The sequence below is a fragment of the Pinus tabuliformis genome, chromosome 6, assembly GCF_031772625.1.
Source record: "Pinus tabuliformis cultivar Carrire ecotype Pingquan chromosome 6, CPIR1, whole genome shotgun sequence".
Taxonomy (NCBI): Eukaryota; Viridiplantae; Streptophyta; class Pinopsida; order Pinales; family Pinaceae; genus Pinus; species Pinus tabuliformis.
The window spans coordinates 130,104,604-130,121,758 of NC_142292.1; positions in this window are offsets into that span (position 1 = coordinate 130,104,604).

Genomic DNA, 17,155 nt, shown 5'->3' on the forward strand with positions numbered 1-17,155 from the left:
TTCATTCTTTTTTTGGGTTAATATTTAACCTTTTTTTTCTTAAATTATGTCTAGTTTTGAAATATTTTCCATTTTTTTTTACAAGTTAAATTCATTTATTTTTTTTTTTTTATAGGTTTTTTTAGTCCTTTCTATATATTTTTTATATTTGATTTTTTTGTCATGTCTTTTTATGTTTTATTATATGTATTATTTAAAAAAAAATCTGTGTTTTTTATTGTTGTTATGTCTTTTCACTATTTTAATTTTTGTTTTCTTTTGTATTATTTTTGTGTTTTTTTTTTATTGTTTTTATTTTTTTCAATATTTGAAATTTTGTTTTCTATTATATTTTTCATTTTTATTTATATTTATTTATTTTATTTTTTCTTTTGTAGGGTTTGTGTCAATGCTCCTCTAACAACCCAATCCCATTATGTGTAATTCGATAGTTGATTTTAAATTTTCCGTCATAATGATTTGTGTATGTCCCCACAATGTGTCAATTTCATGGTTAGTCTCTAAATTTTCATTACAATGAGTCAATTTCACCTACACTTCGTGTCAATTTGATGGTTGATTTTTTTTTTTTTTTGCAGTATATCAGGTTGTCTTAAACTAAGATTTTAAAATCACTATACATTTAGCATTTAAAAAAAAATTACTCTTGATATAATAAATCTTTTATTCAGGTGTTCACTTTTAAAGCATTTCTAGTCATAAAATTTTTCCATAATGTCATGCTTGAAATATTTTGAAAACTTAAGATTGTTTTGTATTCTTAATATTTTGTTTTAATTCCATGGTTGAAAAGTTGTCGAGATTTTGATGTTTTTCTAACTTGTGATATTTTACAATGCTATGGTTGAAATTAGTTATAAGTATTTTTCTTAGCACCATGCCTGAAAATTGTTGGAATTTTAAGTTTTTTCAAATACATGACATTTTAAATTTAATGTCATTACTAAAAATCATTGGAATTTCAAGGTTTTTCAAAGACGTGATATTTTATCTTTAATGTTATGCTTGAAAATTGTTGGAAATTTAAATTTTTTGAGAGTCATGATATTTTACTTTTAATGTCATTATTTAAAAATGTTGACAATGTACCATGAAAGAAAAATGTTATTCCTACATCAATACTTTTCATTTTCAGAGTTTTTTCCACAAAAAAAATTGGTTCTTACTGTCATTTTTAAAAAATGTTGAAAATGTACCCCCCCAAAAAAAATGTTATTCTAGCATCAACACTTTTTGTTTTCAGCTTGTTTTTTCATTTTTTTTTGCGGTTTTTAGGCTAGAGTACCTATTTTGAGGTAATAGTTCTCATTTTATCAGTAACTATGTTTTAAAGGTTTTTATTTTTTGAGAAGCAAGACTACCCAAGTTGAAAATAGTTACTACAAAACGTTTTACTCCATCCCTAGATCTTAAGGAATTGACTTTCCACCCCATCTATGAAGTAATCTTTTGTTGATTTATAATAACTATAGTTGAATTTTAAACAACAATAGTGAACCAGAGGATAGGAGGTCTCATCACAAGCCGAACTACCATGATCATAAGTCCTAATAAAGTGACATTATCACTACTGGTAACCAAGGTAGGGTAATGCCCTTCGGTCATAGAGCTGAAAGACAAGAGGTCTCATCACGAGCTGACGTACTCACTTTTGTTAGCTCCTGTGAATTGCATTGTTATTAACTGGTTAGTAAGCTAGAACACTTTAGTCATTTCTCAATCAAATTGTCTAGTCCAATATAGTTATTTCATAGTCAAATATAGCCGTTGGAAGATCTGCTCTCCCTATTTAACCTGAAGCCATGATCTAGTTCTTCAACTTGTCCTGATGATGAACCACACTCCTTGGTTCGAAACATGTCGATAAAAATATTATAATATGATTTCTCGAAAAAAAATCTTCTCATTAAACTATATATTTATTTCTAATAGATGGGACACAGGCACCTCAATGGGTTAAAAAGGCATCCCTATTGAGGCTATGGATTCTTTCTAGTAGCAGTAGCTATTCCTATGGTAAAGAAGTTAATTCTGTAACACCCCCTCCGAGGTTTACCCAAAGTAACCATGAAAACCGGGGTAAACATGAGACGAGAGGCTACTATGATCAGATTTGACCTCCTACGTCACCTTAAGGAAGTGGAATCGATGAAGCATCACACACAATCATCCAACATTATCAACAGAACCCTTAGGAGACAATTCAACCACTCAAATAGCATGTCCTTGGGTCCCACTGTTGTTCTGGATCTCTTAGGCCATAGTCACTCTCATGCTATGGGCAAGGGAGTTACCAGCAACCTAAAGTCGCTCTCACAGGCCTGCCTACCAGTGAATGTGGACCAAAATTGCCAGTTTTGTGCTAGGAACCCAAGGATTTAAGCCACTTTTCTAGACCATAATTTGACCTTTGCCCAGAACTTGCTACAACCTTTAGAATTCATTAAAGACATGATAATAATGTTGATGAATCAAAATCAACCTTAGGACTAGGCCTGAGCATCCCCAACCGAGACTGACATTTTGTCAAACACTTGGCATCAATGCAACCTACATGTTTAGGATACAAGGCAAAGCATAAATGACTGAAAAAAATTATGAAACATAACTAGAAGGATCACCTCCTTCTCCATTGAACTACTACATCATTGATTAGGTCTTGCATCTATCCATTTAACAGTTACTAGTGAATACATGAAATAAACATGACATGAACCAATCATTTAACCATGCTTATAGCCAGCATAAAACCATGTAAATATCATAGATAAGGCAACCATTAAATCCACATATTAATCAGTATAAAATTAAGAGAAATTAGCTTTTATTAATCATAGGAAAATCCGACTAGGTTCGGGACTTCCGCGTACCACTTGACCATAGACATGGTTGAACCAAATATCTCTTTCAGCCAGTCAACCCCGTGCCATATTCCAAGCATGAATGTGGGATCTCATAGAATAACCAATCCAAGAACAACCAAGGGAATCTAAAGGTTAAACTACCTCCAAATTCATCAAACCATGATCACATAAAAAACAATGCTCTGATCACAACCGAATCGAACTTGGAATGCCATCCAAAATACATCACTATCCTTGAGGAATTTTCTGCCTCCTTGTCTCTCAGGATTTACCGCAATCCAAACCCGGATCATTAGGCCCTAAACCGAGACATCTCCCTCAGTCTTTACTGTGTATCTTGCCAAAACCAGTCAAGAGATTCCTAGGCCATTGGCAATGGAACTTGAGATCACTTTCACCCCAGATTCCGAAATCCATCTCACAAACCAAAGTTCAAAATCGAAATAAACATCCTAACAATATGGCATCCAAAAAAATGAAAGGATAGGCTAAAATCCTCTTTCATGACTCGGAAAAACCATGCCACTGATAGCAAGAGAAACATGCACCAACATGCAAAGTCATGCATGTCCAAACCAGCTAGGAAATCACACATGCAAAATGTTACCTATAAGTATTCCTATTGAAGCTGATTGATCTTACTTTCATTTTCTTGATCCTTGCTTTCCTTCCTTTCCCATTGCTTGCTTTTCCTTCCTTTATCCAAAGCTAGAGTGCTCCAAGAAAACTCTAAGTGATCAAGAGTGAAAGAGAGAGAGACAGAATAATGAGAGAGCTCCAAACTTGAACTTGGCAAAAGCCATGAACTGATCCTCATAAGCCTTTTTATTGATGAGGCCTCTATTTTCTTCATTTTTCATTATTTTCCTTCATTTCCTCCTCACATGCAACTTGTGACCTTTCACCCTACTTTTCTCTTAATTTCCTTTATATTCACAAATAAATTTGCCAAAACTTCCTTTTTGCCTTTTAATGCCTTTGCCAATTTTCCTTAGCCAAAATACACATCGAGTGATGTCCACTAGGATATATTTGCCCAACACTCAGCATGGAATAAGTATCCCTTAACCATGGCCTTATTTTTCCTTTATTAGACTTTATTACATGAACTTTTCACTAGGGCTATTACAAATTCAATACTATGATATACTTGGTTACCATGTTTTCTCAAAACTAATTGTCGATAAAGCCCATTGTTGCATATATAAGGTTTTCTAGAACTCATGGTTCATGGGGTAATATTTAATCAGTTCTTAAATGATGATGGTTATAGTTTATATCTATTAATGAGTTCTAAATATTCACTTTACATGTCAGGGATGAAACTTTTAATATATTTGAGATTTGACATTTTGTATAATCTAATATATCATTCCTTTATTCTACATGTTTCATATATTTAACCAAATATAGTTTTGTTTCCCAATCAATCGCCATTTATGTGTAGCTTAACAACACTACTATTATTCTGGGGTAGAATAAAGAGGCCTAATCCTTATTGTGAATGCCAGTAATTGGTCAGATCTTTAGAAACAAAGACTGAGATAACTAATTCTCACCATTTTTGTTCCCATAGAAACCAAATCTTATGGGTATAGTGAATGCATATTTTTCTCATCATTTTTACCCTCCTTTATATTCCATTATTATCCATTACTATCATGTTATCACTCCTTCAGGTCTCCAAGGCTGAGGAAGAGTCCAGCTGAGGTAACCACACTCCAACCTTTTGACTTGGTAGCTAGCCCTCCCAAGACGGAGAGGCCAAGAGGGTTAGATAGATTAAGGGTTCATGCTAGATATAGTAGCTCAACATTTGTTTGATTTGAGTTGATTGGGGTATTCACTGGATGAGTGAATTAGGTCAAAGAGTGAACTAGATCAAGGCAAAAGAGAATCAGAATTGCAGACATCTAATGGGGCAAGGTAGGCAAGTTAATTTAACACTTTTTAGTATAGTGATGAAATGGTTTAGACTGGTGAGGTGCTAAAAAGAGCATGAATATCATGAATTCTTCTTAAACTGAAGAAATAAAACAAATTATGATCATTTTTCCAAAACAGAGCATAGAGATGTATTTTTCTTATCACATCTTGAAAATAAAACATATTTAGAAGTGAAATGGATCATGAAAGGTACAAAAAATTCACACACATGTAACCGAAGAAGAAACAATATCAAAATAGCAGGCCACAGGAATCCCACCAAAATAGTTGCAACTCATCCAATATATTTCATGCCAAAGTCTGAAATACTAATACAATATCCAATGGATTCCAACCTGTAGAATGACTGAGAAAGTACATGATATAGGTCTCAAACCAACTCATCCTAGCCTCAAGGGTCGAATCCATGAGAGGAGGAGTAGTTACAACAAAAACTGAACTGATAGCTAAAGTGTAGCGTGGTCAAAGTGACTCATCCCTAACTTAAGAAAATTGATTCATTACAAGTCATAGAGGCCATTTACCTAATTTATTTAACCTAGGTAACAATAAAAACATAATACATCATCCTTATCAATTACATCAGTAAAACACTAATTTCCCATAGTAAAAATCAAATTGGAGAGAAACAGTGAAAATTTGGGCTGACTGTCAAATGCACAGTGCCATCTTCAAGCTAACTTTTACCTACCTTCCTGATGTCCAAATATATCCCAGGATAGCTCATTGGAAATATTATCCTATCTAGTTTCCAAAACTGCCCTTGGTTTTCAAAATGGGCTTGATTTTACCCTCCAAAATTCCATTCTCCCAAGACTACTCAAACGTGCAGTGCCTGGTCCATAAATGAGGTAGAAACATGATTTTTAGGTTGTTTTTTTCCTTTTTCACCCACCAGTTTTGCTTTCCAGGGCTGGAAACATGGTTTTCCTGGATGTATTGGTCCTTATGAATCCAATGGTGGTGGCCATTCATGAAAAAAGTGCCTCCAAAAAGTGCACAACACCTAAGGCATTGCGCGTTTGACCAAACTATTGATATAAAAATTGCCTTAAAAAGACATGAAAAGCAAGATGACAAAAATTGAGTCAAGGGTCTTCAAAATTGTTTAATAAGCTGATGTCTGAGGTGGCTAGGCATGGAGTGAAGCCTATGTAAGTATGTCAAGCTTCTTCTTCTCCTCATGGTGGGTTAGGGCTTCAATTTTTGCCCTAGCAGCTTTGAGCTTTGCCCTTGCTATTTGGTGTCTTTGGAAATAATACTTTGCCATCTTTCTCTGAATGTCAGTGTCTCTTTTGGCCTTGTCTAAAAAGCTTTAAATATGGGGGTTCACCCTCTGAAGCTAATGCTCCCAATTCTCATTTACCATTTTAGCAAATTGCTCATTTAGGGTGAGACCACTAGCTAGTTCAGCCTCCTTTTGTTTTTCTAGCTCCAAAGCTCTCTTTAGGCCTCTAGTCCTTGGCCTTTTTCTTGGAACCTGTTCCTCCAGATGGTCACTATATTCTCCATATGCTTCATCAAGTAAGGCCTTAGCCTTTTTAGCCTCCCTCTTTTCCTTGATGAGTTGAATCTCCATGAGCTCATGTTTGGTCTCAAACTGCTTGTTTTCCTACTCATAGTATGAAATGATGTATTTTTCCCTTTGAAAATTGACCTAGAGCTCTCCTATGAGTGCATTCTTCTATTTGATGACAATGGTTGTGCTTTCAGTGTCATCATTTTCACTTAGGTAAAATAAGTGAAAATGTGTCTCTGTGTCATGGAGGTGCTCCACTGGCTATTGAATCTCTGCTTCTGTCACCTTTTCCTTGCCATTCTATACCTGCTTTGCTGATGAAGAAGGAGAGGCCCCTCCCACAATCTGTGAGGAAAATACTTGCTTATGCCTTCTCTGATATATATGTCCCAAAGTACCCAAATCAACCCTTTTAGGCTTGTTGACCTCACCATGTTCAATGTGCTCTTGCTCTCTACCTTCATCTCTGCTAGATGAATGAATAGGCTAATGAAATGGTGATGATGGAGGTTGGTGAGGCTGACTCATTAGTTGAGGAGGAATGACGTATGGGATGAGATGGAGGAATGGAGGTGGATGGATGAGATGATGAAGGGATGCTTTAAACATTTTGAGTAGATCCGTCAGTGAATATGGGATTAGCTATGAAGGTACTCCATGCAATGTTGAGTTCCTTGAGATGGTAAATGACTATGATTTTAATGAGGGAATGATAAAATAGGATCTTCATTTGATCTTTGTACTCCCTCTTTTGGGCAATGCAGGCCATCTTCTTAACACTACAGAAAATATATTAGGGTATATTGAGCATTTTCACCCTGGTGAAATGCATTAAGAGTCATATATGATAAGAATAGACCCTAGAGAATCTACTTTCACATGAAAAATATTTCATAATAATCTTCATCATAGGGGCATATCTATCAAGGAGCTGTGAAAAAGGAAAATAGCCCCTTATTTCATTTCTATACCTTGGTTTCATGTAAGGCTCATAATAATTCCTCTCCAAATCACCTTGTTTAAACCATTTTTCCCCAACATCTAGAATTCTAGTGGCACTTGATATATTGGTAGTAGACAAAGTGAAATTTATACATGATAGAGTGACCTAGTTGTCTTGGAGTTTAGAAATGAAGAGCCTAGTAAACTAAGGTTGGACTGCCTACACTTGCTCACAGAAATCATAAAAGCCTAGCCATTTTAAGGATGTCACAGTCATAGGGGATGCTAAGAGTTCCCTGAGATCTGTGGGCTCAAAACTGTGTATCTAGCCTCCTTTGTGTGGCCTCCTCTGTTCCCTATCTTCTGCTCTATTTGTTTCCTCTTCCTCACTATGTGGTTTATATTCCTCCTTTGCCATGGTGTTTAGTATCAAACCTTAGGGAGGTGTAAGGTAGGGGGAATGTAGTTTTTTCTTAGGGAATAGTAAATGGGGAAGGGTAAATATGAAGATGATGGGTGAAGGGATATGTGTATTGGAGAGGGGTATAGGGTATTTGTATGATAGTTTGGGGATGGGGAAATTTGTTTGCAATATAGGGGTTTGGGAGCCTAGGTAGTGTTGTATCACCTAGGACTTAGGGTTTTGGGACAAAGGGTTAGAGGGTATATGGGATATAAAGATTTAGGGAAAGGGAAGGAGGGTGGAGGGAAGTGTGCAAAAGGGAATGAGAGTGGAAGGTAGTTTCTGGGGGAAATCTAGGGTTTAGATGTAACAATTAAGCTAAATCTTCAATAAAACCTTTCAAACACTTAGGAATTGACTTGAGGAGGGGGAAAATCACATCCCTTATATGCTACTTACTTGCATTGAGGTTGAAAGCATTTTGGAGGTGCTGAGGAGGTGACTGGAGCATTGTTGGACAAACGCACAACACCAATGCAGAGTGCACATCGCCTCAAGAAAACATGCAGCGCCTTAAGGGAATGCGCAGTGACTTAAGAAAACACGCAATGCCAGGTAAATGTGTAGTGCCAGAAGAGAACGCGTAGTGCCTGCCCTGTTTTCGCTGATTTTTGCCCAGAACTGTGAAAAGGCTCTCTTGGGGTTTCCTCAATGAGTACTAGGAGGCAAATGAAGGTGAGTTTGAGGCCAATAAATCCTTTATAGGTGAGTGAATTTGATATTTTTCTTTTCAAACCCACTTTCTGATGTTTCATTTGACCCCTTTTTGACCTCTTTGTTAATTTTCTTTCTCACTTTTTCTTTACAGGTGGATGATGCTGAAGCTTTGGAAATTTTCACTTTTGAATTTTGGTTGGATGATATTGGCAATGGATATTGAGTAAAAACTAAGAATAGTGACTTATTACATATGATAAACATAACATTACATAAATAAATAAAAATTATTACAACTCTCTTCTTGAAATAAAATTACAAATTGGAATTATTTTCTTACTTAAATTCAAATTTGGAACTTTAGAAACCATGGTTACATTTTTATAAACCCTTATTAAATTGAAAAAGGGATATTATTTACTTCACTCTCATACTTGGCCTTATGCAGTGAAATGGTGTTTTATTGGACCTTGGAAAATAAAACCTAGTGACCTAATGGGACCTTGAATGACTAGACTTCAGGTGGACTTGATTGACACAAAACATGATGAAATGAGCTTTTATAGTCAATGTATGCTCAACAAGACACATGAAGGTGGGCCAACAAATTTTGATTTTTGAGAGGGGATGAGGCTTTAACTTGGGCTACCATCAGCGAGTAAATTTTTACATGATGACCTAGGTGGAATGATAAAAATTTCAACATGGGACACTAATATGATATAAAAGAGGAATTTTGATCACTGATGGCAGTATGAAAATACTGACTCTAACATATCCCATGACATTCATAACATGATTATGTCAATTTTATATATAATGAGGTAGTTGAGGTAATTAATTAGTGATTGAGCCTACTCATGAGATGTTCTATAGAAACCTTGATGACAAGACAACTAATTAGTTTGGGGGAAGGAAACCTTGCAACACTTTATGATTACTTTACTTCAGCTTGCATGGTTTCCACCTTCCATATCACTTTTAGCATCAACTATGCCTACATCATCTTCAACAAATATCAATCCATCAATGTCATTCCATGTTTTCATGGAAGTAAAACTTGAGGTAAAATAGCATAATTTTCTAATCTATTAAAAATTTAGGAGAATGTCATGAAAGACCACTGAGCATTATTCACTCATATTTTTCAGCCATTATTTCCCGTTCTTTACCACTTCCCACTCTTCAGAGACACAAAAGCTTTCAATTTGGAGGAGTGTATTTCTCATTAATTTATTTATCATGACCATGTCATCAATACTCTTTATCATCCATCGATATCCTTATTCATTCTCAAAACCTCCACTATTCCTTGTTGTTTTACACCAAGCAGAGATTTCAACAATGATTGTAACAACAACCTCAAATTGTTTTCTAGCGTAGCATGAGGGTATGCTAATTTTCCAATTTGGGGAGGAGTTTCTATGCATGATGTATGTTTTCTCTTTTCCTCCTCATTTAAGGCATACAATTTCATTTTTATAGATTGCATAAATTGGTTTATGTATATCTTTAAAACCATGAAATGGATTCTTCTGAATTTTGGACAACAAAGAGGTATCATTAAAATACACAAACCCAAAATTTTTTAGGTAAACCAGTTTGTAAAATTCCATAAATCATGCATTGTAACCTACAAATTTTTACTTATATCTTGGTATCTATACATCAGATTTCTTTCATTTTCGGAGTGAAGAATAATTAATATAGTAGAAATATTCCTGTAAAATTTTAGCAAAATATGGTTTGTAGTTTTTGAGAAAATGGTTATTGAAGTTCATTGTTACTTTTATCATATTTCTCTGCAACTTCATATATATATATATATATATATATATATATATATATATATATATATATGAAAATTAATGTGAAAATTGTTACAGCTCCACCAACAATGCTAGAATTCAATAACTATTTTTTTAAAGAAAGATTTGGTGAAGAAGCATTTTGTTCCATCAATATCATGAGTTGGGTTGAGTGTCTTGATTATTGAATCACAAATTGGTTGGTACAAAGACATTAAGTTGCATGAGGACATCCAACATGTCTAGTTTGGGGGAGAATTTGGGCCAATAAGTTGTCATTATTATTACCACTTCTTAACATATATTTCATCCATTCCTACCATTCTTTACCACGTCATTTATCATAATTTATCATATAATTCCATTTCATAATAGTTCATGCTCTTATGGATTAGTGATGTTGATTCTCCTTTATTTTTAATAAATTGAATATTATTATGCATGCTTTTTCCAATGATGATTTATTAATGAATTTATTATAACATCACTCCCGATTTTAGCCTCCAAGATCTCTTCGAGATTGCAAATTTCATCTTCATCTCATAATCAAATATTCCAACTCAGAAATTCACTGGGATAAAACGTGATAGTTTTGCATTGGACATTTTGGGTAAATGAAGATGAATCTTGAAAATTTGAGACACGGGTTTTGTGCAAAACAGACCAAATCAGTTTTCTGATGGGCCATTTTCCAAAATTCAGCCTAGATTGAGAGAAACACAAGGTTGCTCGAAGGAAATTTTCACATATTTTTTGTTGTGGTCATTTTCCAAATTTCCTTAATTGCAATTCCAGATTTGATTTACTTGCAACTGAATGTTGATGGAAAGATATTTCAAATCTCATCTTTCTTATTGAGATTCTGTAATCAATCTAAATTGTAAAAGAAATCATTTTGTACTCAGTTTATTGTAAATTTTACTTTGATGTTTGTGTATTTAAAAGACACGAGTCAAAGAGAAAAGGGAGATAACACATATAGAGCAGATCAAATATTGAAGGATCAAATCCATACACTTTAATCATTCTTGAGTTTGATTAATATAAAGTTGTGAAGAATGGTTTTGATTTTTCAATTTATTATGTGAGTGCTTTTCTTTGACAAACTGGTTCCTCGTGGTAGTGCCTTTCTCCCGGTTGAGCTACTATCATGTAATTGTTAGTAGATTAGTTGTATTCTTGTTATTTCAATGTGGTTACTCGGTACTTCTTACAAAATTGTTTCGTTGTTTCCTCATTTACTATTCTTGAAGCATTCAATTTGTTGATCCCTTCATTAAATGATTTTTGTTTCTTTGTCATTATTTGCATTTTTGTTCCCTTATAATAGAATCCTTGTTTCCTTCAAAATAGTTTATATATATTTGGTAATTGGATTGTTGTTTTTTTGTTATTTAGCATTTAGTATTATGCTTTTTTTTCTTATATCATGAGAATGTAATTACTAATTTTTGTATTGTTTTTCGTTCTAGATTTATAAATCAATTTAGAATTTCATTCTCATTTCATATTTTGTATTCATAGTATAAGTTTCTATTCACAAGTTCTGGACTAGTATTTAATTTTTTGTTGGGTAAGGTAGTGTAATATTTCAATTCAGTTGTGTGATGTAGCTGTGAGTATAGATTTGAATTCTTCCATTTAGTTTTGCACTTTATTTTCTGAATTTAGGCATGTCATTTCATTTCTTATTGTTTTAAAATGAAGAATGAACTTGACGGTTTATAACAAAATCATATAGAACCAATATTAGTTGTTAGTAGTTGCTTGCATATGTTTTGTTGATTTCCTTGAAACAAAAAGATGCTCCTCGGGTTGACAATTAGTGTTCAGGTGATTAGTTTTTGTTTATTATTAAGCAATTCATTTACCCAACAACTGGCCACGTAGCCCTCTCCCACATGGCTATCAGGTGGTTAGCATATGATAGCTTGTACTGATGATATGGTGAACGATGTGGATTCATTTTGTTGATCCAATGATGGAGGCCTTCCCTCGATTTCGTAAACCCTAATATGTTTTGGGGTTCATTCTCGAATTCCTTTCATTTGTGACTCTATGGACCTCCCTCCCTTCGGTTGGAGGAATGTCAAGGCTTCGCAAACACTGCATTAAAGCCCTTGCAGCAATTACCACTTGTAACTTTTCTTTAGAGTAGGTATCTAGATGCCTAATCCATCCTTCACTACGTTGGCAATCAGGGATGTTGACCTCCAAACTTCTGTGGAATCCTTTCTCAAGCTTGTTTACCATGGCTAAAGCATAGTGAGTTTTAGTATTTAATGAGTTTTCACTTCTCTTTAAGTTTTTATTTTTCCATCCGCGAGATGGCTTCACCAACATCTTTTTATTTGGGGGTTTCTATTGTAGGGAAATTTTAGGGGTTGTATTTTGATGTTGGTTTTATTTTCAAATTGAACACCCCTAAAGGTATCAGGGTGGCAATGACTATTGGCCCTTTATCCTGGTCTCTGAAATGGGTAACTTTCATTTTACAGGTTCCGTTCACCCCATACATGCACTCAATTTTCAGTTCAAACCCTCGTCACTTTAATAATATTTTTTTTGTTTTCAAATATCGATTACTGGACTGAAATGTATATTGAGGGTTTCTTTTTATTTTATCTCCTTGGAAATTATTTTGATTGAGAATTATGAATTGAGCACTAATTTTGTTTTCAAGGTCTTCAACATGATTTGGGAACGATACAACAAGCTTTAGTAGAAACATGGAGTTCTTTTCAAGATGTCGTACTTATAATTTCTAGAGGTAGCTACTAGATGGCGTGCTATTCTTCCTCTGCATCATCTATAGCTAAAAAAATCCTTGTACTTATAACTCCATTATCCATCGGCTCGGACCAAGACATTTATCTCTTGCAAAATATCTGAGTACCGAAAGGAGTTATTCCATCATAATCGACTTATATAGAGCTACATTTTCCACAACATAAAACATGATGGGATATTATTCCACTTCCCATAAAATGTCCTCATAATTAATCCTCTCCTTGGTAGTAAACAATTTTTTAAAAAATGTGACTGCTTCCCTTCGAATTTCCCTGTCAGAGTATACCATGTTACCATTTTCCCCAATGATATTCCAAATGAAATTTTGATTCCTCCTATGATTGGCATATTTGTGGAAGAATTTGGTGTTATGGTCCCCCTCCTGAATCCATATGGCTCTATTCTTCAACCTCCACGTTGTTGAAGTTTCTGTGTCTACCAGTTAGAAACCCTCCATGCACTTTACTGATTTATTCCTACCTATTTGTTCTGTTACTTAACAAGTTATTTACAATGTAAATACTGAAAACAAAAACTAGTGCATGCTCAACATAATACTGATCATCAACCGAAGGAAACATAAACAAGCACACAAAATGACACTGTTATTTTTGGACCAATGTCCCAGGAAAAACTCAATGCTAGAAAACCGGTGCAGCTATCTGAGGGTTTTCTTATTAAGCAATTTCACAGTACAATCTGGGTGCCAAATCTGGCTTACCTGATAGAGAATTCCCTCGGCAGTAGTACCTCTCAGTCTGAGACAAATGTCCTCGCTGAAACCTTGGATAAACCCTTCAGCAGCTCCTTAGCTCCAATCTACCCCAAAAACCCCAGCGTCAACCTCTCTCTCCCTAGCGCTGGCCCTGCGTCACCCTAAATGGGTCTGTGTCAACCTTCTATCCCTCTCTGTCAGCAACATTGGCCTCTTTGAAGCAATGTGCAACTCCTAGCTACCTATGCGTGTACCTGCGTGAGCCCTGGCTGCTACTACATCACTCTTTCTGGATCCTGCGGTGCTCTCCTAGCATTATTTCTGCCTCTTTGTCTCTTTGTAATCAATGCCCCTCAGCTGCAACTTCAATCACTAATTCTATCTCTCTTAGAAAACCCCGCTCTAGAGAATAGAATGACTGATCATCTAGTGTACTCTCCAAGTGACCCTCAAGTCCCCTCTTATACTCTTCTTGTTGACATATCAATGACCGAGATTAAGTCCCTAATCAATGGCTAAGATGATATTTGGCTTGATCCATGTCTTTTGGACCATTCTAACATATTTTTATATTAATCCACATTAATATTTTAATTTCCCTAAGTTTAGACTTAAGGACACCATTAAATATATTAATTATTTTAATATATCTCGAACTACTTAGAATCTTCCCAAACCCTTTCTGGTTATTGGAGATCTCATGTGCCCGAACCTCTCAACGAAATTTCATTATTAGAGCACATCTTATGCTACCACAAATCAACACTCCCTCTTAGCAAGGACTATGCTCTATCAATACTCCTCACTGAGTATTACTCTGATCATCTGGCATTGGTCCCTGTGATGATGTTAGGCCTACTACCCATCATCCTATGCACTTCTATATCCTTTACTGCTTCCCATGGTTCTGCCACTCCCATTGCTGCATTTGTACGACAACTCCCTTTGAATCTGTGTTGTTGTTGGTCCTTTTTCCCAACACTACATCAGCTCTGCAACTCCTCTCATCATGCTGCATCGTGCTACCGATTGTTACACTGCAACTCAGTCGCTGAGAAGTAAGTAACTGATCTCCCAACTCTGACCTCTCTTTTGGGCTAGAGACCCTCTTGACGCTGAAGCTCCCTCTACCACTGACAAGTGCTCCCTCTCTGACCTCTTCGTTGTTGCAACAACTCTGTGCATCTCACACCATTGCACACCTCTCTGTGCCATCTTGCACTGCTGCAACACTCCCGTGCCTCTCACACTGCTGCAACCTACTATCCTCGTGCTATCTCAGGACTCATGCATTGCAGCTCTCTCTACAGCTCCTTCCACATCCATCTCTACCCACATCAACCAGTCCTGCTACTCTCTGGGGCTCCCGTAGCAAGGTGTAATCCAATAGGCTGGGTACCTCGAAGATCCTACCCCTAATCGCATGTAGTCTGTATGACTACAACTCGATGTCTCCCCACTTCTACTTAAGTGATGCATGTGTACTCATGGCACAATCATCATCTGTCTCCACGTCCTTCTCTGCCCTTGGTGGTGTTGCCTTAGTCTCAAAAGACTCTCCCTTACTCTTCTTCCTTTGACACTGGGTCACATAATAACCCAGCTCCCCACAGTGGAAGCACTTGATCTTGGAGAGATCCTTCTTCTTCCACTTTTCTTGCTTTTCCTCAAATGCTAGGGAAACTTCTTCCTCCTCTTCCTTTTTGACTCAAATCCCCTTACTGTTGTTGCCCACCTTTGACTACTATCTGATCTCTTCTTGGCGAAGGGCCACCCACATCTCATCCCAAGGTGGAACTGTCCCTCTACCCAGTATACTTTGGAAAAATACCTCCCAGTCTTCCGAGACTGCATTCATGGCTGTCTTCACCATCAGTTCCTAATCCGACATGGCTTCTATGGCAGTCAACTGATCTCATATCTCATTTAGTCCTCCGAGGAAGGTGTCAATCGGTTCTCCCTTCATTTGATATGACCTCAACTGATTTTCTAGTAAAATTCTTCTCTACACAAAAGTATGTTGGTATAATTTCTTTAGGGCCTCCCACATCTCATTTTTCATTTCCTTCTTGAAAATGTGTGGTACTACATGGTCCTTGACCCCTTCAAGGATGATGCTCTTGGCCCTCGCCATTGCCTCCTTGTACTTGTCATTCTCAGCTAGGTCGACTGGGATAGATATCATCTTTAAGGAAAAGTGCTTGACACAATTTCTGTCAAGTACGGATAAGATTCTGGCCTTCCAGACTGCCAAGTTTGATGCTCCGTCCAGCTTGTCCTAGTTTCTTACTCTATGTAGTGCCATGATGCTCTTCTACTTCCCTCCCAGAATTTATTAATGTGACTCCCTCTGAGTCTCTATTTCCCTCCCGGAAATCCTTCTATTGATGTCTAGATGTTCCCTACTCTAACCGTCTGTGCAACTGCACCACTGATCTGGATTTCTCAGCTAGAAACCCTTGGTAGCAAATCCCTCCTCTTGGCCTTGCCCTGTTAGGTATTGTTCTGACTACAGTATCTCACCAGCTCCACTTTGCAACTTTCCCACAACCTCTTAAAACCCAGCAACCTGAATATGAGAGCTCCTAGGCTCTGCATAATACCAACACCAGTAACCCAGCCTCCTCAGCCAACTGTTTCAGCCCTCCCATCTTCTATGTGGATCTGCGTGAGTCTCCCTTTGCCTCCCTTAACCTCTACATTTCCTCTTCCTGGCTCACCCTTGATGATGTAGGCACTACGTCACGCTTCCCTTGTTGTTGCTCTGTTAGAAACAACTTCTGTCACTCGGGACAATTGTTTTCTGCTGCTATTGCTCCGCTTGACTGATGTCCTCAATTCTCCTGTGATCTGCAACCATGCTCTGATACCATGTTGAAGTTTCTAAGTCTACTAGTTAGAAACCCTCCATGCACTTTACTAATTTATTCCTATGTATCTGTTTTGTTACTTAACAAGTTATTTACAATGTAAATACTAAAAATAAACACTAGTGCATGCTCAACATATTATAGATCATCAACTGAAGGAAATAGAAACAAGAACACAAAATGACACCGTTATTTTTGGGCCAATGTCCTCAGAAAAACCCGATGCTGGAAAACCAGTGCAGCTATCTGAGGGCTTTCTTATTAAGCAATTTCATAGTACAATCTGAATACCAAATTTGGCTTACCCAACAGAGAATGCCCATGGCAGTAGTACCTCTCAGTTTGAGACAAATGTCCCGGCTGAAACCCTCGATAAACCCTCCAATAGCTCCTCAGCTCCAATCTACCCTAGAAACCCTAGTGTCAACCTCTCTATAGACTGCATCAGCCTCTCTCTACCTAGCACTAGCCCTGTGTCACCTTGAATGGGTCTGCATCAGCCTTAGGAGGCCCTCCGCGTCAGCAACAATGGCCTCTCTGAAGCACTACACAGCTCCTAACTGCCTCTGCATGGCCCTGG